We start from the raw sequence: 24146 nt of genomic DNA, 5'->3' as shown, positions 1-24146 counted from the left end.
AAATCGCCCTTCTTCGGGCAACTCGGGGACGGCCGCTCCAGAGGCAGAATTCCCCCGCCCTGGGTCAATGATTAACGTTGAGCTGGGTGCTGAGCCTTGCTGGCCTGGCAGCCCTTGGGAAGGCAGGCCAGCGCCTTGTCAACGTTGCAGGCTTGGCTGCGCTCCCTTTCATGGGGAAAGCGGACTCAGAACCCGAGGCTGCAAGGGGCGTTGCAAAGGCCACCAGATCCTGCAGGGTTCTCTTCCTTAATGGGTTCAACAAGCCCTGAGAGTCTTATCAGCGGCTCTTAGAAAAATGCAAAATGGAAGTCTCACGCTCAGAGGCAACACACCTCTCAGTGATGGTTACCATTCCTAAGAGCATCTGCTTAGCCACTGCAGGGAACAAGATGCTGGAGTGCTTGATCTCCAAAGGGCATTCAAACACCAAGAAAGGAGATCCCGTCTCAACATTAGGAAGCCCTTTCGGAGAGCTGCTCAACAGTGGAATGGACTCCCTCGGAAGGTGGTAGACTCTCCATCCTTGGTTTGATGGCCATCTGTCCGGGATGCTTTAGCAGTGATTCCTGCATTGCAGGGGTCTGGACTAGAAGGCCCTCGGTGGTCCCTTTCAACTCTATGACTCCACTGCATAGAATCATAGAGTTGGAAGAGACCACAAGGGCCATCCAGTCCAACCCCCTGCCAAGCAGGAAACACCATCAAAGCATTCTTGACATATGGCTGTCAAGCCTCTGCTTAAAGACCTCCAAAGAAGGAGACTCCACCACACTTCTTGGCAGCAAATTCCACTGCCGAACAGCTCTTACTGTCAGGAAGTTCTTCCTAATGTTTAGGTGGAATCTTCTTTCTTGAAGTTTGAATCCATTGCTCCGTGTCCGCTTCTCTGGAGCAGCAGAAAACAACCTTTCACCCTCCTCTATATAGCATCATTTAATATATTTGAACATGGCTATCATATCACCCCCTAACCTTCTCTTCTCCAAGCTAAACATACCCAGCTCCCTAAGCCGTTCCTCATAAGGCATTGTTTCCAGGCCTTTGACCATTTTGGTTGCCCTCTTCTGGACACGTTCCAGCTTGTCAGTATCCTTCTTGAACTGTGGTGCCCAGAACTGGACACAGTACTCCAGGTGAGGTCTGACCAGAGCAGAATACAGTGGTACTATTACTTCCCTTGATCTAGATGCTATACTCCTATTGATGCAGCCCAGAATTGGGCTCTTTATTTGCAAACTGTCAAATCCAGACCTGGAAAGGACTTTCCTCAGACTTCCTGCATCCATTCACTCCTGTAGCAACAGCACAGGTGGGCAACTGGATCCAGGCAGCTGGCTGAATCCTTATCTCTCCCACATTGGAGAGGTGGCGGGGGCTGCCTATCTGCCCATCACCTGGCAGAAACCAAGCACCAACCCCAGCTGATTGGCAGCTCTCACAAAGCCCAGGGCTTTGCAGGCAGCCATTGGCAGATGGGCGGCAGCAGCAAAGCCCCAGGCCTTGCTATGTGCTGACGGCCACAGTAAGTCTGGCACAGACAACAGGGCTTTCAGCATTGCCTATACGGCTCAGGGGCCAAATGGGGAGGCCTGGTGGGGCCAAGTCAGGAAGTAATGGCTCATCTTTGTATCCACAATACATATTCTGAAAACCCTGCTGAGCCGCCTTACACACTTCGCCTCCAGAGATGCATTGAGACAATGCCATACCCCGCAAGTGTCCCGGAAAAACTGGGACAGCCTCTTTTTTTCTTGCAAAAGGATGGCGCTGTGATCTCATGCAATTTTGCACCACGATTCCCCCCTTAAAAAGCACTTTTTTCCCCAGGGCTGCAATCTCATGCAATGCCCCCCAAAAACCACGTTTTGGAGTGCCATGCCTGAAGAAAGCACTTTTCCACCATTAAATTGCACGCAATCACAGCTCCGAAAATGGACACCATCCTCTCAAGAGGAAAAACGGGAAGATGACGTCCCAGTTTTTGCCTCTGATGTATCGGAGGGTGTGCAAGGCATTCTACAATGTGCAACCACGTCAAGTTGAGTTGATTTACTATTTGTATTCTGCTTTTCCAGGAAGAAATACCAAGCTCAAAGAGGCTCACAATAACCGCAATAACATTAGGCAAACCAACATACACTGCAACCGCTATGATGTCAGACACAATAGTGTATAAAGCAAACAGCAAAATCATTAAAACAATTGACACAGTTCAAGAAAGTCATGGTAACTCAAGGTGTTTCCAGGGTAGTTCCTAGTCACATGGAACCTTACTCCAGAATAACAAGAAACGGATTAGCTGCTGGTTATCCAATGCATCACTGTTCAACACGACAAACACGAAACTATGCTTTTAAAAAGCATTTCGGGTGGCGGGCAAGATTGTCAACTCAGTCTGGGACACGGTTGGAGGAAACAGGATTATATCAACCCATTTCAATCTGGTTTTTGGCCTGGATTCAGAACTGAGTCTTGGCACACTGGCTGGTGACCTCGGAGCAACTTCTGCCCTTCCCCGATGTTTTGAACTACCTTTCACTGAAGCATTGGTTGGTCCACCACAGCTTAGGCACTGGCTGGCCCCATGTCTCCAGGGTTTCAGCCAAGCGGGTCTCCTGGCCCTCCCTGAAGATGATAAAAGACTGATCCAGGGGGACATTATGCCTTTGAACACCAGGATTCGAGCCCAAGAGCAACTCTCCTCTCCTGTGGTTTCCAGCAACTGTTGTTCAGAAGCATTGGTGGAGGTTTTTAAGCAGAGGCTGGGTGGCTATCTGCCAGGGGTACTTTAGCTGAGATACCTGTATTGCAAGGGGTTGGACTAGATGACCCTAGGGGTCCATTTCAACTCTACCATTCTATGATCCTGGCTAGTACCCCTCTCTTCCAGATGCCAGGAGCTGGTAGAGAGGCCTGGAAGTCTGCATTCACCCTCTAAGCCTGAACTCCAAATCCCTGATCTTCAGCTTCCTGGTAGGTTGCTCTCCAACCTTGTACAGAGGAGGTCCTCCTAAGAACATGGGAAGCTGCATTTTCCTGAGCCAGGCCATGCTTGGAAGCCATAACGCTTCTCATTCCCAGTTGCTGGAAACCACAGGAGGGGAGAGGGCTCTGGTGCTCAGATCCTGCTTGCAGGCTTCCCTTTGAGGCATCTGGCTGGCCACCGTGAGAACAGGATGCTGGACTAGAAGGTAGAAGGGTTCTCTTTGGCCTGATCCAGCAGCCTCTTCTTCTTTCCTTACTGACTGATAGCAGCTCTCCAGCAGGGGCAGACTTTAGCACTCTTTGGTAATATGGTGACCTGAGCAAGGCCAACATAGAATCAAAGAATCATAGAATTGTCTAGGACCACAAAGGTCATCTTGTCCAAACCCTTGCAATGCAGGAATCTTTTGCCCAACTTGGGGCTCAAACCCACAACCCTGAGATGAAGAGTCTCATGCTCTACCAACTGATCCATCTCAGTTGGATCTTCTCAATTTTGCGCCCCCTCGGCTTGGCGCCAAGTACAGGGAACTGCCCACACTGCCCTAAATCTGGCCCTGACTCCAGGGTTTCCCAGTCTGCCCCTGAGATGCTTTGGGGGGGGGCGTCGAAGCTGGTGCCTTCAGAATTTAAAAATAATGCTCTGCCACTGACCTATGACTCATAAGTAACTGAACCAACTTCTTCTCAATATGTTGTTGTTGTTTAGTCATTTAGTCGTGTCTGACTCTTCATGACCCCATGGACCATAGCACGCCAGGCACTCCTGTCTTCCACAGCCTCCCGCAGTTTGGTCAAACTCATGTTCGTAGCTTCGAGAACACTGTCCAACCATCTCGCCCTCTGTCGTCCCCTTCTCCTTGTGCCCTCCATCTTTCCCAACACCAGGGTCTTTTCCAAGAAGTCTTCTCTTCTCATGAGGTGGCCAAAGTATTGGAGCCTCAGCTTCACAATCTGTCCTTCCAGGGAGCACTCAGGGCTGATTTCCTTAAGAATGGATAGGTTTGATCTTCTTGCAGTCCATGGGACTCTCAAGAGTCTCCTCCAGCACCATAATTCAAAAGCATCAATTCTTCGGCGATCAGCCTTCTTTATGGTCCAGCTCTCACTTCCATACATCACTACTGGGAAAACCATAGCTTTAACTATACAGACCTTTGTCGGCAAGGTGATGTCTCTGCTTTTTAAGATGCTGTCTAGGTTTGTCATTGCTTTTCTCCCAAGAAGCAGGCGTCTTTTAATTTCGTGGCTGCTGTCGCCATCTGCAGTGATCAAGGAGCCCAAGGATTCTCAATATCTATGATTCAACATTGCAGGGGAGACCAACACGGTGTTCTTCAGGTGTTGCTGGAACCCTCAAATGCCCCTCATCCCTGGTCAGAGAGCCCCAAAGTGGCGCACAGTGCTTTGCCTTGTAAATGTAATTCTCCCCTCTCCCTGGATTGGGAAGCTTTCGGATTTCCCCCTCCTTGGGCCCTGGGGTGAGAGAGTTCAATGGGACTGCAGCCTTTATATGCCCTCCGTCTATTTTATTTATCTATTTTCCCTGGGGGCCAGTTGCAGAAGACAAGACAGCCCTCCCAGTGCAAACAGTCCTTTCTCCACAATTTGAGGACCGAAAATCTAAAGAATGCGCAATTCAGGAAAAAAGACTGTGACGCAGCTGGAGATTGCGGGGGAAGGCTGTGGCTGCTCAAGACACTTATCAGCTCTGCAGGCAAGGAGCAGGAGTCCTGGGCTTTGGCCATATATGGCCAGGATCTGCTCAAAAACTGGCTTCATGATGTACTACTGCAGGGCTCGGGGGGGGGGGGGGTTAGGCCAGCAGCAGAGAGGATCTGGCAGCATCAGCAGGGAGGGCGCAACACAAAAGCGCTGGACATCGCTCGGATTTCACGGGGAGAGATAGGAAAGTCAGTCTGTGCGTGTGAGCCAGGGGTGTTGTCAGTCTGCACAACTGATCCCCAGGCGGCACAGACCCAGAGGTGGGAGGACGCAAGCACACGCCAGCCTGACACAGGTGGGTGCGGAACAGGATCAAAGGCCTGGAACAAAGGTCAAAGGCCTGGAAACAATACCTTATGAGGAACGGCTTAGGGAGCTGGGTATGTTTAGCCTGGAGAAGAGAAGGTTAAGGGGTGATATGATAGCCATGTTCAAATATATAAAAGGATGTCATATAGAAGAGGGTAAAAGGTTATTTTCTGCTGCTCCAGAGAAGCGGACACGGAGCAATGGATTCAAACTTCAAGAAAGAAGATTCCACCTAAACATTAGGAAGAACTTCCTGACAGTAAGAGCTGTTCGACAGTGGAATTTGCTGCCAAGAAGTGTGGTGGAGTCTCCTTCCTTGGAGGTCTTTAAGCAGAGGCTTGACAGGCATATGTCAAGAATGCTTTGGTGGTGTTTCCTGCTTGGCAGGGGGTTGGACTGGATGGCCCTTGTGGTCTCTTCCAACTCTATGATTCTATGATTCTAGGATTGTATCATGTCCTACACTTTGAATGTATTTTTAATCTTTTGTTGAAAGCCGCCCAGAGTGGCTGGGGAAACACAGCCAAATGGGCAGGGTATAAATAAATTGTTGTTGTTGTTGTTGTTGTTGTTGTTGTTGTTGTTGTTGTTGTTACACACAAGCAGACATGCAACTCCTGAAAAAGTATTCTGCCAGAAGCTCTTCAGATGATCTCTCCTTCCTCGGAGGTTTTTAAGCAGATGTTGGGTGGCCATCTGTCAGGGATGCTTTAGCTGAGATTCCTACCTTGCAGGGGGTTGGACTAGATGACCCTCGGAGTACCTTCCAACTCTACAATTTTATGATTCTACGATTGTGTCCCAAGTCGGCCGTGCCATGGTTGCAACAGGCTGCCACATCAGCATTGCAGAGGGTTGGACTATATGGCCCTTAGGATCCCTTCTAGCTCTATAGTTCCATGAGTTCAGGTCACCTTAACAGGGCTCTCCTGCTTTGGAGAGTAGGACTCGAACCCACAGCTTCAAGTTACAAGAAAGGAGATGCAGGCTAAACATCAGGAAGGACTTTTCTGCCATGAGATGGAATGGACTCCTTTGGAAGGTGGTGGACATCACCTGAGGGGCTTGTCATTTTGGGAGAGAAGTAGGAAAGATATTTTCACCAATTCTCCAGCTTGAACCAGATAGGAGGGAATAGGGGAGAGATACGATTTAAACAGATTTATACAAGGCACGCAGTGGTCCAATGCAGCTCACAGGAATAAAAACTATGAAAGGTATTTTTTGAAATACAAAAAGTAAATATAAAAAATTACTAAGCACTTCAATAGGAACTTCTGACTAACATACAAATTTTGCAATCCGTTATCCTTACGTGTGCTGTGTTCTGTGCACTATATTTCCAAATATGCACATTTTCCCATGCACCACTGCTGGAGAAAGGCGTTGCAAAAGGCAGAGCGATGCCAATGTCAAAGGATGGCTGTGTTTCGGTTTGCATACAGGTCCAGGAAATGCAGATTAGCTCTGTTCCCGTTAAAATTCTGCATCTAATTAATTGATTCCCTATTGCTATGTGGAATATGAATAGCCTCTACAAATTAAAAATATTAATGGCTTTGGATACACAAATTTATTTTTTTTATTTATTTACATACATTAAAAAGTCAAAGTGGTTTATAGCTTTAAAAAGATTTTTTAAAAAACCATACAAAAAAAGCATAAAAACTTCTTTAAAAATTAAAAGCCACAAATTTTAAAGGAGCAAGCCTCAATAAACCATTGCGAAAGGATGCATTCTGAGTTGCCTGCATAGACCTGGAGGAATAGAAAAGTTCCCAGCAGGCCCTTAGAAGTTGGCACAGAAGGCGCCCGTTGAATCTCCAGTGGCGGGGAGTTCCACAGGACTGGGCCCATGACATTAAAAGCTCAGTTTTTCTTAATTGGGTGCCCAGCTCTTCCGTTGCCCAGGGCACCAGATGTGCCACTGTCAGGTGTACATCCCTTGGAGAGAGGCAGCAGGAGAGATTAGCTGAATCGGCGGCGCCACTGGGTGAAATCGAGTCAAGTGGTAAAGTGTGAAAGAGGCACCAAGTGTGTCCGCATCAGAGAGTCTCTCCTGGAAAGCGAATGCCTTGCTGGCAAGAGCAGAATGACTAATTGTCAACCTTTCCCCTTAACCCCAGAGTCAGCGGCTTCCACGCCCAGCCAAGGTAAGCAAGGTGTTGAAGTACGGCTGCTGCACCCTGAGCAGAGAGAGGCTCTCCTTATCTCTCTCCCCTGTGAAGCCGGTGACAAAGACGCAGCTCTTATACCTCCAAAAACAATAAAAGGGTTGGTGGCTCCGGCAGAGGCCCAGCCTGGGTAACACCAGCCCAGGATTCCACCCCCTGCTAACCAACAATGCATTCCCACGGCAGTTCCGTTCCGTTTTCACCACGTCCCCCTGCTAATTCTCACGTTATATTTGAGCTTTCACGTGACACCTAAACTAGGGTTACCAGCCGTCCCCGTTTCCCGGGGACAGTCCCCGGATTTGCAAATAAGTCCCCGGACAAATTCCATCTCCGGAATGTCCCCGGATTTCATTTCATGTCCCCGGGAAACGCAGCAGCGGCAATCTCAGCAGCCCGGAGCACTTGGCTCTGGCTGGCTTCAGGAGCTGCTTGGACGTCCCCATCGGATGGTGGCGCAGGGGCTCTAAGATGCAGCTTCCGGGCTGCCTCCACCTTCCCTGACCCCATCAATGAAGCTGTGAAGGGAGGCCTCATTCTGCCTATCGGAGCAGCCTCCCAACTCCTACTTGCGTGCAAGCAGGAGAGGGCAGAGATCTCTCAATTAGGCAACAGGAAGCCTCCCTTCCCAGCTGAGGGATCCCCGCCCCGCTCCTGCTTGCACGCAAGTAGGAATGGGATTGGGGCTGCTCCGATGGGAAGGGAGGCATCGCGCTGCCCGAGCCTCGCCACCGCCACCACTCTCGGCCCTCCTTCTACGCCTTCCATGCCTGACCCACCGTGCTCCGCTTCCCCACCCCAACAACTCAGGGGCTGCCTTGGCTCATGGAGAAAGGAGATAGAAACCTCGGAGGAAGGGGAAACATGGCAGTTGAGGTCAAGGCGGCGGCCGCCCCTCTGCCACCGCCATCGCTGCAGCATCAACGTCCCGAAAGTGTAGTAATTAGTTAATTAATTAATTAATTAATTAAAGTGTCCCCGGATTCATTGGAAAAAATCTGGTAACCTTAGTCTAAACCACTTCTGGAAACATAGTGGGGAAAAACAAAGCAAGTTTAATGATATTTTGTGTCCCAGTTTCATCTAACCTGCAAATTCTGTACAAAGATGGAAACAACGGGAGTCACTAACAAAAGAAGAGGGGCAGGCAAAATGGATGAACTTCGCGGAACTGGTGGAACTGACGGGAAGAATCCGGAACCAGCGAGACCAAGCATTCCAAAAGGACTGGAACAAATTTGTATTGCATTTGAAAGACAACTGTAAGCAATTAACTTCATTAGCAGGGTTATCTGAAGGTCTGTAAGATGAAATTGCTACCTATTCAGGTTGAGTAATTAATATTTTAGAGAATGATATAACAAGGATAGGAAACAAAGTGAAATGTAAAGATGTAAAATTTAAATCTTGTAAATCATTAGATGGGGGGGGGGAGGGAAGTCGTCAGGCTCAGCTGAGCCAAAGAGATAAAATAAGAGGGTATGATGTTACGTAATGTGATTATATGTAAAACCAATAAAAATCATTTGTTTTTGAAAAATTGTGTACAAATTCAACACTTTGTTTCATTGCTATTTTGTTAATGTTGTTAATATTGTTTTATAGATATGAATGCTGTTGTACTTTGTGAATCCTATAATATGATTTTTGATGTTTATATATATTTTTAGTTGTTTTAATAGTGTTACATAGATGGTAATTGTTTCATTTGGGATTTGGGATTGTTTTACTGATGATTGGTGAAGTATTCCATACGATTTATGCTGTATTTGTGATGTTCCATTGTGTTATTATTATATTTTGTTTGTGAGCTGCTTTTGGGATCTATTTGAATAAAAAGTGGCATAGAAATAGAATCAATCAATAGTTCCGTCTTGTTTGCAAAAGGGAATTTCCCCCCGCTGGAAGCGAATTACATGGAAACAAGCACTCAACTTGCTCTATATTCCGCTATATATCTGGAAGTTGCTTTTACATATTTTGAACATTTCGGAGGGGGGAGGTTATCAGGGTGTTGAGCGGCACCTTTAGTTTCAGAATGGTTCAAAAATCTGGGATAATGAGCAAAGTGGCACACTACCCAAATGTTTTAGAAAGTTGATGCAACTTTGAATCGGTTTTCAGCTTATGGTTATTTCAAATTTACAAAAGTTATGCATTGTTACTGTTAATTTTTCTTAGTGATAATTGTATTGTCAACTGCTTTGAAGTTGTTGTTGTTTTTTACAATGATGCGCAACCTAAATTTGTGAAACAAATTATTATAAAATAGTACAGAAGAACAAGCACTGAACAGTTTTGTTGTACGGTGGACTCTATTGTATTTTGAAATGATAAATTATAGGGTGATATACACAGAAGGGCAATTAAAGGCATTTCAAGGATAGACACTTTTGGTGAGACCCGGCTTCCTTCAATTTCCTTTACAAAGGAGACAGAATATATTTTTGTTCTACCCTCAACACAAGATTCTCTGCGGAGAGGCTACTTGGATATAATAAATAATTAAACATATTGATTGTGTACTATGTCTTGCATGTGAAACTTACCATTGAACAATTTACTGTGGTTATATGTAGTTCTTGTATTTAAACAAAAAACAATAAAAATCATTGGGGGGGGGGAATTATAGGGCAGTAGTTATCCGTGTAATCTTTCTGCTTCATTATAGTACTGTTCTTTATATTGCATATGATCTATTTGTATATGGGTGCGTTCTTTTAAAAATAATAATGCTCTTTTTTTTTTTAAAAAAAAGAAAGAACTGGACCAGCTTTCTCTTCGGAAAAGTTCCATGGAAGGAGAAGATGTCCCGCTTGTCTTCCTGGTGAGCTGATCTTGAAGGTTGGAACACTTATCCTAAGGGGAGCCCCATTCCAATTATCTGCAATTTAAACTGGCCTTGAAAGATACCCCTGCATACCTCTGTTAACATTTGCAGGCGAGCAACCTCACGCGCTGATCTCTCCATGCAACGGCAACATCGATTTTAAATCCCCTGCCTCTTGTCTGATCCTCGCTTGATGGGCGAAAACCACTATTCCCTGGCTCCTTCCCGACATACTTTTAAATGCTTGGAAGCCGTCAGCACGGCCTTTTTAATCTCCTTCTCTCCAGCCTAAAACATACCCATCTCCTCCAGGCAACTGTCCTCAGAGGAACTGCATTCACGCATCACCTCAGGGAAGATACTTCGCCACTGAGCCACGGTCCTTGCAAAGAAGCACATCCCTTTTGCAGTTTAACCAAGGCCCCCTTCACGCATTCAGCTGGCAGCAATGGACCACAACCTTAGAATCACAGAATCATAAAGTTGGAAGAGACCCCAAGGGACATCGAGTCCCACTGCCTGCAATGCAGGAATCTCAGCTAAACCATGAGTCCACAGTGTGATGCAGCAGCAAAAAAAGCAAATGCTATTCTAGGCTGAATCAACAGAAGTCTAGTGTTCAGGGGTCAGCAACCTTTTTCAGCCATGAGCTGGTCCACTGTCCCTCAGACCATGTGGTGGACCAGACTATCTTCTTCTTCTTCTTTGGTGATCCCTCGTAGCCGAGTAAGATTGTCTTCCATAAACACGGTTTTAACAATGAACCCGTAAGTGGCTGTGGAGGCCAATTCTGGAACCACAAGTCCTTCCAGAGTGTGGATATTGGTTCCCGGGCAGGAGTTGATCACGGTGTGGATTTGCCAAGCGCAGCTTCCTCTTAGTGCGTTTCTCCATTGCGTCCTGAGTTCCGAGTGTCTTCAAAGCCCATGACACCTTTGGTAAAGGCTGTTCTCCAGTTGGAGTGCTCGCAGGCCAGTGTTTCCCAGTTGTCAGTGTTTATGCTACATTTTTTTAGATTTGCCTTGAGAGAGTCTTTAAACCTCTTTTGTTGACCACCAGCATTACGCTTTCCATTTTTAAGTTCGGAATAGAGTAGTTGCTTTGGAAGACGATCATCAGGCATCCGCACAACATGACCTGTCCAACTATATTTGAGAAGGCAATTGGGCCGCACCCAGCCCCCAGGCTTAGGTTGCCCACCCCTGGTCTAGATCAAGGAAAGTAATAGTACCACTCTGTTCTGCCTTGGCCAGACCTCACCTGGAATACTCTGTCCAGCACCACAATCTAAGAAAGATGTTGACATGCTGGAAGGTATGCAGAGGAGGGTGACCAAGGTGATCAAGGGTCTGGGAAGCAACGGTTGAAGGAGCTGGGTATCTTTAGTCTGGGAAAAAGGAGACTGAGAGGAGATAGCCCTCTTTAAATGTCTTAAGGGCTGTCCCATGGAAGATGGAGCAAGCTTGTTTTCTCCTGCATGAACTTTTCCAGAAGGTGGTGGACTCTCCTTCCTTGGAGGTTTTTAAGCAGAGGTTGGGTGGCCAACTGCCAGGGATGCTTTAGCTGAGATTCCTGCATTGCAGGGGGTTGGACTGGATGACCCTTGGGGTCTCTTCCAACTCTTCCAACTTTCACATGATTCTATGATGTGAAATGAAACACAGCTACCCCTGTATTTCTCTAAATTCTGAAATGCAGTTTTCAAATGTCTACTAAAAGCTGTGTTTTAGAGGGAAGCATGTGTGGAAAATGTGTATTGGTGAAAAGGTAACAAGGAAAAATGCTTTGGGTTTCATCCAGCATTGGTCATACTCAGATGGGACCCACTGAAATCAAAGGACGTAACTAACCTGGCCCAACCATTTCAATGGGTCTACTCTAAATAGGATTGAGTTGCTAGAAACGGGTTTTTTCCTTAGGGGGTTGGCTTGCAAAAATACACGTATCAGGCACATTTATGTAGAATGATGTGTGTGTTTGGGGGAAACGTGGATTTGAACAATGATGTAGAGAACGGAACTTGAGAGAAACCGAAAGAGCCACCGTGAGATAATAGATAGGCCACTGGCCTGATCCAGCAGGCCCCAACTCATGCTCTTACGATTTGTCTTTAGAAACATTTTGGGGGCTCCTGGTTAGAGGAGGCTGCTTTTGCAAGCATCAGGCTTAAAACTAGGGAGAGAGAGCAGTCTAGCTTTCCCCCAACTCTCCGATCTGCCTGCAGAAGAGGCTGGCAGCCAGCCAACCAACCGGTGCCGCCCACCCTAAGCCTAGACCAATCTCTAGCCTTCCACGGAGCACCGCACAAAATTACTCCTGCCAGGCTTGGAGCCGTGGAGAGGGGGGCTTTTACAGTCCCTTTTAAATTGACACGATTCATAATGAAAACTGCTGGCAACCGCATTAGTCTCTCGGGCTCTGCAGATCAAGGCCCAGTAGGAGTGAGGAAGCAAATTGGTAATAGGTGCAATTTTCTTCTTTTTATCCCTGATAATTACTGTGGAAAGGCAGCCTCTCTTGGTGCCTGGCAATTAGCTGAAATAACCAAATCAAACGCGACTCTCTTATTAGCAGGGGCTGCGCAGGGAAAACAAAACTACTGCCCACCCCCTGGTCCAGCTACGAAAGCTGGACGTCAGAAACACTGTTGCTTAAAGAAAAAAGGGAATCAGAAAGGCTCTGGGGTGCACCCGGGGGCCATTTGTCCCTGGAGGAGTTGGGGTGCCCCACGTCTCACTTCCAACTCCAGAGCTAAGCCACATCTTTCATCCAGGCCCCTTCCACGTGCAGGAACGGGACCTTCCAATTCTTGCATAGATATCCCATCATCACAAAATCACATTCTTCATACAGGTGTTGCTCTTTCCAAAGGAGCTGCATATGTTTCCCACGAGAAAGAGGAGGCTGAAAGGAGATATGCTAGCCATCTTCAAATATTTTAAGGGCTTTCACATGGAAGAGGGGGTAAGCTTGTTTTCTACTGCCCCAGAGGGGAGGACCCGAACCAATGGCTCCAAATGGCAAGGAAGGAGACTCCGACTAAACGTTAGGAAGAACTTTCTGACAGTAAGAGCTGTTCGACAGAGGAATGGATGCCCTCGGGAGGTGGTGGAGTCCCCTTCCTTGGGGGGTTTTAAGCAGAGGTTGAACAGCCATCTGTCGGTGATTTTTTAGCTGTTATTCCTGCATTCAGGGAATAGAATTGTAGAGTTGGAAGGGACCTTAAGAGTCATCATCATTATCATCATTTATTATATATACCCCGCCCATCTGGCTGGGTTTCCCCAGCCACTCTGGGCTGCTCCCAACCGAATATCAAACAGAATAAAACATCAAACATTAAAAACTTCCCTAAACAGGGCTGCCTTTATTTTTTGTTGTTTGTTCTTTTTTAGTTTTTTTTCTTTTTTTCTCTTTTCTTATGGGGCATATGTATGGATAGATAGCTGGGTGGCTGTCCTCCTCTGTCTTCCCCCGTTACCCTAGGGCTCACTGGTGGCAGAAGTGGGAACTGGGGGGGGAGGGGGGAGGGGATAAACCCGGCTATAAAATGGACCGCCTTCTTCTGTTCTCCCGGCATAGGTCCTGCTTGTGGCAGGAGGGGGCTCGTGGGGGGAGGGTAGAGGAGGGTGAGTGAATATGAAATGTATGTTTTGTTTTATTTTGTAAAATCAATAAAAATTATATTAAAAAAATAAAAATAAAAGTCAGATAGTTGCTTATCTCCATGACAACTGATGGGAGGGCATTCCACAGGGCGGGTGCCACTACCGAGAAGGCCCTCTGCCTGGTTCCCTGCAACCTCACTTCTCGCAGCAAGGGAACCGCCAGAAGACCCTTGGAGCTGGACCTCAGTGTCTGGGATGGGGCTGGAGACACTCCTTCTCAGCCGAGGCCGTTTAGGGCTTTAAAGGTCAGTACTAACGCTTTGAATTGTGCTTGGAAACATACTGGGAGCCCATGTAGGTCTTTCAGGACCGGTGTTATGTGGTCTCGGTGGCCGCTCCCAGTCACCAGTCTAGCTCCCGCATTCTGCATTAGTTGTAGTTTCTGGGTCACCTTCAAAGGTAGCCCCATGGAGAGTGCATTGCAGTAGTACAAGCGGGAGATAACCAGAGCATGCACCACTCTGGCCAGACAGTCTGTGGGCAGGGAGGGTCTCATCCTGCGAACCAGATGGAGCTGTTAGACAGCTGTCCTGGACACAGAATGGACCTGCGCATCCACGGACACACAGTCATCTAGTCCAACCCCCTGCAATGCCCTCCTTTCGCCTCTCAGTCTTCTGTTTTCCAGGCTAAACATACCGAACTCCCTCGATTGCAGGAGGCTGGACTAGAGGACCCTTCCCAATGTACAATTCTATTATTCTAAGATTGTAACTTGCGGCCAGTCTACATGCTAGATCGCCTTGCCCCATATGCACCCACTTGGTTGCTTTGATCAGCGGAACGGACAGGTGTCACATGATACCTATATTCCCATCTCCAGGCTTCACCACAAATGTCATTATTGAGTATATGGACAGACAAGAGCTAAACCCCTTCTGCTGAGCTACCGGCCTACCACACGGGGGCGCTATTTAACACCATCACCGAGAGCACCTGCCTGCCAGGTGTGCAGGGAGATAGCCAGGTCCCCTGCCCCAAGGAGACTGCAAAGTTGCAAGCAGACCTATCAGAGACTGGCAGGGGATAGTCAGATTTAATGGGGACTGCCAAGGATCTGGACGAAGGAAACCCTCGAGCGTACATTTGATCCGGTAAGCGGGTTCCACCCCCTTCGCTGCTGTTACAACCATGTAATTACGACACCTGCTTGCAGGGGAAGAAAGCAGAAAGCAGGCGGATCTCAGCCAGCAGAGACCTGCAACGGAGGCATGTGCAAAGAAGGCAGGAAGACCCGGGGTATTTCCCTCCCTTGTGAGACCCCCGCCTCCGTTTTAAGCCATCGGATATGTTCTTTTCCCCCTGGCCTGCCCCGAGCATACAGCTAAGAGAGGATGTGAGTGCGAAATGGAGAAGTGTCGATGAACCAAGTCCGGCGTGGAAGAGCAGCATCCGTTTCACCCAGCGGACGAAGGAGGGGACCTGATAGCTGCCATCTTGAAATATCATGAGGTTTGCAATTGGAAGGATGAGGAGGGCAGCTCTCTATCGCTCCGGAGGACAGGGGAGAAACCAGGAGGTGGAAACATCGGGGAAAACAGATTGCAGCGAAATTTTGAGGATGGGAGAAGAAGAAGGAGGAAGAGTAGTTTGGATTTGATATCCTGCTTTATCACTCCCCTTAAGGAGTCTCAAATCGGCCAACATTCTCCTTTCCCTTCCTCTCCCACAACAAACACTCTGTGAGGTGGGTGGGGCTGAGAGACTTCAGAGAAGGGTGACTAGCCCAAGGTCACCCAGCAGCTGCATGTGGAGGAGCGGGGAAGCGAACCCGGTTCCCCAGATTACGAGTCTACCGCTTTTAACCACTACACCACACTGGCTCTCCAGGAAGAACATACAAAGAGCCTGCCGGCATCCTGTTCTCCCGAGGGCCAACCAGATGCCTGTGGGAAACCTGCGTGCAGGATCCGAGCGGAAGAGGCTTCTCTCCAGCAAGAATACATGATTGACATCCTCGGGTGGCCTGCTCTCTTTCCATACAAGTATTTAAACAGACATTGGTCAGCCTTCTATCTGGGAGGAGGCTGCAGTTGCAAGACCCCTGCACTGACTGGGCGGTTGGACTACCTGAGCCCCGAGGGCCCTCCTGGCTTTTAAATCCCATTTTTAACTCCTGCAATGCTGTTGCTAAGGGAGAGTTAACGCGCAAGGTTGCCCGAAGCCTCGCACACTTCTCGCATCTTCCCAAAGTCAGCGTGACCCCCATCTGGTCAGCATTTGCAAGTAAGTCGCTTTCACCGTTGCTCTTCAACCTTCCAAGGTAGCTGCTGTCTTATTGCACTCTGCTCTTTTCCTTTGCAAAAGTATAAGCCGCAGGCAGAGGCAGCCATACTTCTGAACACCAGGAGAGAAGAGTGCTCTTTCCTTCAAATCCCACTTGCAGGATTCCCACAGTCAACCGTTCAGCTGTGAGAGCAGGATGCTGGACTAGGTGGGCCACTGGCCTGATCCAGCAGACTCTTCTCACGTTAAAATCCCATTTCGCATTAAATGCTTACATGCAGAAGAGTTGGGGGGCTCCAAGTTGCTTCTCTCTCTCTCTCTCTCTCTCTCTCTCTCTCTCTCTCTCTCTCTCTCTCACACACACACACACACACACACACAAACACACGTTGTCCCAAAGCTCATTGGAGTATTTATCTGCAACAAACAAATGCACTTTTGCTTCACAATCATCAGAGGTGCAGATATTTGAAGCTTTCCCATTTAAAAGTTAAATCCACCATGTGGAATCTGAGTGAAAGCACTCAGCCGGGGGGGGGGGGGTGGAGTGTTGCTGTTGTGGTTTACAAAGTTCGCAAATACAATTGAGTAAGTACTTCGAAAGATCCCAGAAGCCAAAATGGAGACTCAGGTGTCTTGATAAAGAACATAGGACTAGCTTGCTGGGTAAGGGATTGTGCAAGCCACTGTTTTGAAGAATGCTTTTTTATAGGACAGGGGAAACTGGGGGCGAGTTTATGGAACCAAGCGGGAAGCAGCCCAGAAATGTTTAGGAACCACCGATGCAGAGTTTATGTTGCCCCCCCTTATCTATCTGCCTAAGGTCCTTTTAAGAGAAGCTGCTCACATGCAGAACATTTGTTCTCCCATGCAAGTTTATATTTTGGTATGAGCTTTCGTGTGCATGCACACTTCTTCAGATTTGGTATCTGAAGAAGTGTGCATGCACACGAAAGCTCATACCAAAATATAAACTTAGTTGGTCTTTAAGGTGCTACTGAAGGAATTTTTTTATTTGTTCTCCCAATGAGTCTCAGCCTCCTTCTAAAATGTTATGAAACTGCAAGTCAGGTCTTAGGGGGATCTGGCCCACCAGCACTGCCTCCTTTGGTCTTCGGCATCTACCGGTAGGAAACACACCTGGAGTCCTGTGTCCAGTTCTGGGCACCACAATTTAAGGAGGATGTTGACAAGCTGGAACATGTGCAGAGGAGGGAGACTGAGATGATCAAGGGCCTGGAAAACAAGCCTGATGAGGAGCGGTTGAAGGAGCTGGGTATGTTGAGCCTGGGAAAGAGGGGACTGAGAGGAGATAGGAGAGCCATTTTCAAATATGTGAAGGGCTGTCACATGGAAGAGGGAACAAACTGCTCTGGAGGGCAGGACAAAGAAGGAGATTCCGACTAAAAGCCGGGGAAATCTTTCTGACAGTAAGAACTGTTCAGAACGGACTCCATCAGGAGGTTTCGGAGTCTCCTTCCTTGGAGATTCTCAAGCAGAGGTTGGGTGGCCATCTGCCATGGATGCTGTAACTGAGATTCCTGCATTGCAGGGGGTTGGGCTGGATGACCCTTGGGACCCCTTCAAACTCTGCGTTTCTGTGATTCTACGATTCGACAGACCTTTCAGCTGGCAATGCCAGAGGTTGAGGCTGAGCCCTTCTGCCTGCAAAACTTGTGCTTCACCGCTGAGCTTAATCTCCTCAGGATTAAGGCAGAATTGCAACTCAAGTGTCTCCGACATTCATCTTAAATGCTCTTTAATCTCGACAATCAGGCAACCTTCTTGGTATCAGGATTAGTAACATAACCGCATGCTGTATTCCTCCAGGCCTCCCGAGCAAAAACAACCAAATTATCACACCCGCCTAACCCAGTTTCTCGGGCATGCACTTGCAGCCCCAAAAACATGTTGTCTCAAGAGGGGGGGGGGTTGGGTCTGTGGTTTTCAGTTTGACTTTATCTTCTGTTTGGGGCTGGTTTTGCTTCTATTTTGCAAAAGGCAGAAGCTCTCCAGGAGGGGGAGGGGGAGGGGCACATGGACACACACTCAAAACATCTTCTTCTTCTTTTCAGATTTTGCCCACAATTCCTTTAATATGAAACGCTTGCAACATTCTGCTTTCTCATGCCCATGTTTGGAAAACTCTTTTATCGCCTGCTGTTCTCCGTCAAGTTGTCTTTCCTCTAGCCAGGCGCTGAGTGTGAACGAAGAGCTCTAAGCAGTGGGTCATCACTAAAGCAGGGTGTGACCTAGTTCAAACCAATGCTCCACCCCACAAATAAAAATTTCCTTGCATGCAGAAAGTCAGCAACTCAGGGGGAAGCTCTCCCTGACATCTTGGTTTTCTACATGCACATTTTCCCCTCCTTGGGTGGGACTTCTCAAATGGTCTAAACTGCACTACAGCCCAGGCATGGGTCGATCATTTTCTTGAGATCTGAGAGGTGCTTCGTCCTAAATTGTTTGCAGAGGGATTGGATTATCACACGTGAAGAAGACCTTTCGTTCCATCTGTCCTGAATCTTCCAAAATTCAGCTTCAATGGGAGCCCTCGGTTCTAGTGACTTTCTTGTAGATCGCAAGCTACAGTTGGGTCAACGGTCACATTCAGAAGGAAAGACAAGGCATTCAGAATAGAAAGCCTCTCTAGGAAAGTCTCGCTACAGCAAGGATGCTTCCCCCGCCACGAGGGGGAGGAGCGCCCTTCTGATTTCTGCTCTCCGACAAACGAAATCCATAAATCAACAGAGAATCCAGCAGGGACAGCGCCGAAAGGCAGAGCACAGAACATCCCGCCAGCGGATTTTCATTAAAGAAATTCACACGGCTGTCAGGGAAGCAAACAGGGAAGGAGGGAGCAAACTGTCTGCAGCAATCGGAAGGGTGTGGACCATTTGGAGAGGAGCGTGTTGGCACTGCGGGGAATCATATGGTGCTTTTTCCCCACGCCCTGCCTTTCCCATCATTCCCAGCAGATGCCCATCAGGCGCAAAGTTGGTGAAGGCTAACCTAGTCTTGTATGTGATGGCTGAGCCCTCTTCTAATCCAGGAATACACAGCATTGTGGGGCGAGCGCACAAACTCTGCCCCAGCGTTTGAAATTGGCCAGGCGCATTGTGCAGCACCTGGCTATCAGCCACTTGCGACCAAGTGAAGATGCCCGGCACCTGCATCATCTGAAAGTGCATGCCTGGGGGGTCCTTGGATCTTGACCGTTCGCACACACTAGCAACACATCCTAGCAAAATCTATCCATTAAATGACATCTGCACAATCGGAATGAATTTCAGGAAATGAAAAATACAACTTTAAAGGTGTCTGGCCCCAAAAATGGCAACTGGCCATTTCGTTTTGGCGACTTTAACCCTGGTTAAAGGAGCCATTTGGCACCTAGCTTATATATCGGAGTTTCTAACCCTGCTCTGCCCCGCATCCCCACTGTTCTCCGCAAGTTGCAAGGACGGCAACTTCTGCTTTCCATGAATTGAAGTGGGAATCCTGATTCAACACACAATGAGGAACCCCGGTGTGGAATTCAAGGCATATTTGCATCACCCTGCCCTAGACAGGTGGCTCTGTGGGTTAAACCACTGAGCCTAGGGCTTGCTGATCAGAAGGTCAGCGGTTCGAATCCCTGTGACGGGGTGAGCTCCCGTTGCTTGGTCCCAGCTCCTGCCAACCTAGCAGTTCGAAAGCACGTCAAAATGCAAGTAGATAAATAGGAACCGCTACAGCGGGAAGGTAAATGGCGTTTCCATGTGCTGCTCTGGTTTGCCACAAGCGGCTTTGTCATGCTGGCCACATGACCTGGAAGCTGTACGCCGGCCCCCTCGGCCAATAATGTGAGATGAGCGCGCAACCCCAGAGTCGGTCACGACTGGACCTAATGGTCAGGGGTCCCATTACCTTTACCTTTACCAGGGGGGTACTAATCCACAGCCACAGCCAGAGACCATCTCATGTTGGAAATGTATTATCATATTTTTGTATTGCATTAGATAGTTATAAGGTTGTTTTGTATTTCATGAGATTCTGTTTCTTCAGCTTGTAAACCTCTTTGAGTATTGTATGATAGAAAGGCGGTATACAAATTAAAAGTGATGATGATGATGTAGTTTGCCACATATCGGCACCTTCCACTCACCAGGAAAGGCTCCCAAGAGAGAGCGGATATGCAAACTGAGCCACAAAGGAGCAGGGGAACATGGTTTGGCAGCTCAAACAGAGAACAAATCAAAAAGTAAAATTAGGAGAAGACTCGTCTAGTTGGGGAAATCTGCCACTCCCTTCTGGAGAAGCAAAGCAAGGCGATGGGAAACCACCTGCAACAAACTGTTCCTCCTTTTGGCGTTTTATCATGCAAAACATGTGCCATCTCTTCCCAAGGGAAATAGGAAAAAGCCCTGGGGCCACCGAGGGACACCAAGGAGGCTTTCCCCACCAAACACAATTCAGTCCATTCCTCTGGTACGGATGTCAAGCTCTTTTGGCTGGGAGTCCTGGAAGATCTGCTCCCTGCCTTGCAGGCCTTTTCCCACCTGGCCTGGGAGGGTGAAGCCCGGACTGACTCCAGCTACAAAAGCTGCCACTGTTGAAGAAGCCAGAGAACACCTTGGCTTCCTCTTAGTGGAAGGTGATTAGCTGTGGGCGGAGCTAGTCAGAGCTTGGAGTGCAGAGACTGAGGAAGGAGCAGAAGGTGAGCTGAGCTTGGGAGACACTCTGTAGGTTTTGTGGCTTTGTCTTTTGGGGCGGTGTGTTAGTAAGTTTGTGTGCTTTTTTGTTTTCTTACTTGTTTGTGTGCTTGTGCTGGTTTTCTAGGGCTGCTGCCTCTTGGATTTGGGTGACTGTCCAGGCTTGTGTGGGTGTTTGTTTCTGGCTGTGACCTTGTTTGTTTCTGGCTGTGACCTTTCACCTAGAAGTGGGAGTCAGGAGGGACAGGTGATTAGCTGTGGGCGGAGCTAGTCAGAGCTTGGAGTGCAGAGACTGAGGAAGGAGCAGAAGGGCTGCTGCCTCTTGGATTTGGGTGACTGTCCAGGCTTGTGTGGGTGTTTGTTTCTGGCTGTGACCTTGTTTGTTTCTGGCTGTGACCTTTCACCTAGAAGTGTGAGTCAGGAGGGACAGGTGATTAGCTGTGGGCGGAGCTAGTCAGAGCTTGGAGTGCAGAGACTGAGGAAGGAGCAGAAGGTGAGCTGAGCTTGGGAGACACTCTGTAGGTTTTGTGGCTTTGTCTTTTGGGGCGGTGTGTTAGTAAGTTTGTGTGCTTTTTTGTTTTCTTACTTGTTTGTGTGCTTGTGCTGGTTTTCTAGGGCTGCTGCCTCTTGGATTTGGGTGACTGTCCAGGCTTGTGTGGGTGTTTGTTTCTGGCTGTGACCTTGTTTGTTTCTGGCTGTGACCTTTCACCTAGAAGTGGGAGTCAGGAGGGACAGGTGATTAGCTGTGGGCGGAGCTAGTCAGAGCTTGGAGTGCAGCGGCGCGCGCCTAGCGGCGCGCGCAGTTTGTCCCATCTTTTTCACCTAGGGCAGCAAGTCTCACACGTTTGTTAGGGGGAACCTAGGCCTCTTCCTCTTTCCCCCTTGACTTCAAGGTTTTCAAGGTTTTCAAGATGGAGGTGGAGGGAACAACCGTTGTCACCTGCAATTCCTGTGCAATGTTTGTTTTCTTGCCAAAGGATGTGGGTAGCTACACGTGCAACAATTGCAAGTTGGTTGCCCTACTAGAAAACAAGGTTGCCCTTCTGGAAGAGAAGGTGCAGCAGCTTCAGGGGCGTGTATCTACGCTCCAGAGAATTAAAGAGCTGGAGCTTTTCTTGGATGCAGCAGAGCACACTGTCTGCACCAAGGAGGAGACAGGGGATCTCCCTGAGGAGGAGGTCAGTTCCCCAACACAGCAGCCAGATGTATGGAGGAACGTGACTCATAGAAGTAGGAGGCCCAGGGATCGCTCTGAGTGCTTAGAATTACACAACCGTTTTGAAGTGCTCATGGAAGACGAGGAACAGACTCCACCTGAGGATCTCTCCCTCATCACAGTTGATGAGGAATATGAAGACGAGCAGCAAAGTCAGTCCTCCGGGAATATGCAGGTAACCTTGGAAGGGACAGCACATGGAAGAATCCCAACCAAGCCTATGAAGAGGCGTGTAGTGGTGATAGGGGATTCCCTACTGAGGGGTACAGAAGCAGTGATCTGTGGGCCTGACAAGATGTCTCGAGAGGTGTGCTGTCTACCTGGGGCCAAGATCAAAGATGTAACAGAACGGCTGCAAGGAATCATAAAACCCACCGACAAATACCCCTTCCTTTTGGTGCATGTGGGAACCAATGACACTGCAAGCCATAGCTTACAGAAGATCAAAAATGATTATGAGGCTCTGGGCAGGAAGTTGAAGCAATTAGATGCACAAATTGTCATCTCTTCTGTCCTTCCAGTTGAACGACATGGCCCAGGGAGAGAGGGAAAAATAGGGGAAGTGAACAACTGGCTTCGCAAATGGTGCAAACAGGAACGGTTTGGATTCCTAGATCACGGTCTGCAGTTTCTTGAAGATGGACTTCTGGCAAGTGATGGACTGCACCTCACAAAAGTTGGGAGGAATGTTTTTGCCACAAAACTCAAAAACCTCATCAGGAGGGCTTTAAACTGACTTATGGGGGGGAGGGAGACAGTGGTCCTGAAGGTAGGAGTCTATCAAATGCTGAAGATGATCATCCAAATGTCAAGGACCAAATGGAGCAAGCAGCATGCAGACCTAGTGGTGGGACGAAAATATCCTTAAATAAGAGACATGGGGGAATGATCAACGGTCTTCAATGTCTGTATACTAATGCACAGAGCATGGGAAATAAACAAGATGAACTTGAGCTCTTGGTACAGCAAACTAAATATGACATAATAGGCATCACTGAAACCTGGTGGGATGAGTCTCATGACTGGAATGTAGTAATAGAGGGATACAATCTATTTAAGAGAAATAGACCAAACAGGAAAGGAGGAGGAGTAGCTTTATATGTTAGGGATATGTATACCTGTGAAGAGATCCAGGATTTAAAACTTCAAAGCCAAATTGAGAGTATCTGGGTCAAAATTAAGGGAGAGAAAAACAACAGTGATCTCATTGTGGGAGTTTACTATAGATCCCCAAGCCAAACTGAGGACACAGATGATGCCTTCCTGGAACAGATGGCCAAGCATTCCAAAGGAAGTGAGATAGTAGTAATGGGGGATTTCAACTATCCTGATATTTGTTGGATGTCAAACTCAGCCAAGAGCATAAGGTCGAACAGATTCCTCACTGGCCTTGCAGACAACTTCATTGTCCAGAAAGTGGGAGAAGCAACAAGAGGATCAGCCATTTTAGATCTGGTCCTAACCAATAGTGATGACTTGGTTAGTGGGGTAGAAGTGGCAGGATCATTAGGTGGGAGTGACCATGCTCTTCTGGAGTTTATTATCCAGCGGAAAGGAGCAACCAAGCATTCTAAGGTCCAAATTCTAGACTTTAAGAAAGCCGACTTCAGAAAACTTAGGGAAACGCTGGGTGAAATCCCATGGACAGTAATACTAAAAGGGAAGGGAGTTCATGATGGTTGGGAGTTTGTTAAAAGGGAGATATTAAAAGCACAACTTCAGGCAATACCAATGAGACGGAAACATGGAAGGTGCCTAAAGAAGCCAGGCTGGCTATCTAAAGAACTTTTGACTGAGTTAAGATTTAAAAGGGATATGTACAAAAAATGGAAAAGGGGGGAAATCTCCAGAGAGGAATTCAAACATATAGCCAGCACGTGTAGAGACAAAGTCAGAAAAGCTAAAGCACAGAATGAACTCAGGCTCGCCAGAGAGGTTAAAAGCAACAAAAAGGGCTTTTATGGGTATGTCCGTAGCAAAAGGAAAAACAAGGAAACAGTCGGGTCACTCAGAGGAGAAGATGGTGAAATGCAAACAGGGGACAGAGAAAGGGCAGAACTCCTCAATGCCTTCTTTGCCTCAGTCTTCTCCAAGAAAGAAAACAACGCCCGACCTGAAGAATATGGAGCAGATGATTCAGCAGGGGAAACACAGCCCAGAATAAGTAAGGAGGTAGTACAAGAATACTTGGCTAGTTTAGATGTATTCAAGTCTCCAGGGCCAGATGAACTACATCCAAGAGTATTAAAAGAACTGGCAGAGGTGATTTCAGAACCACTGGCAATAATCTTTGAAAATTCCTGGAGAACAGGCGAAGTT

The 24146-nt window shown here is 47.8% G+C and overlaps 1 protein-coding gene across 3 annotated transcripts in view; it reads right to left on the bottom strand.

Annotated features, from left to right (window-relative positions):
- LPP (LIM domain containing preferred translocation partner in lipoma) overlaps positions 1-24146 on the bottom strand; it is a 294937-nt gene that overhangs the window by 259198 nt on the left and 11593 nt on the right. The window lies entirely within an intron of this gene.

This window comes from Zootoca vivipara, chromosome 5, assembly GCF_963506605.1.
Source record: "Zootoca vivipara chromosome 5, rZooViv1.1, whole genome shotgun sequence".
Taxonomy (NCBI): domain Eukaryota; kingdom Metazoa; phylum Chordata; class Lepidosauria; order Squamata; family Lacertidae; genus Zootoca; species Zootoca vivipara.
Note: the sequence above shows the minus strand (reverse complement) of the source record. Positions and strands in the feature narration are given on the sequence as shown.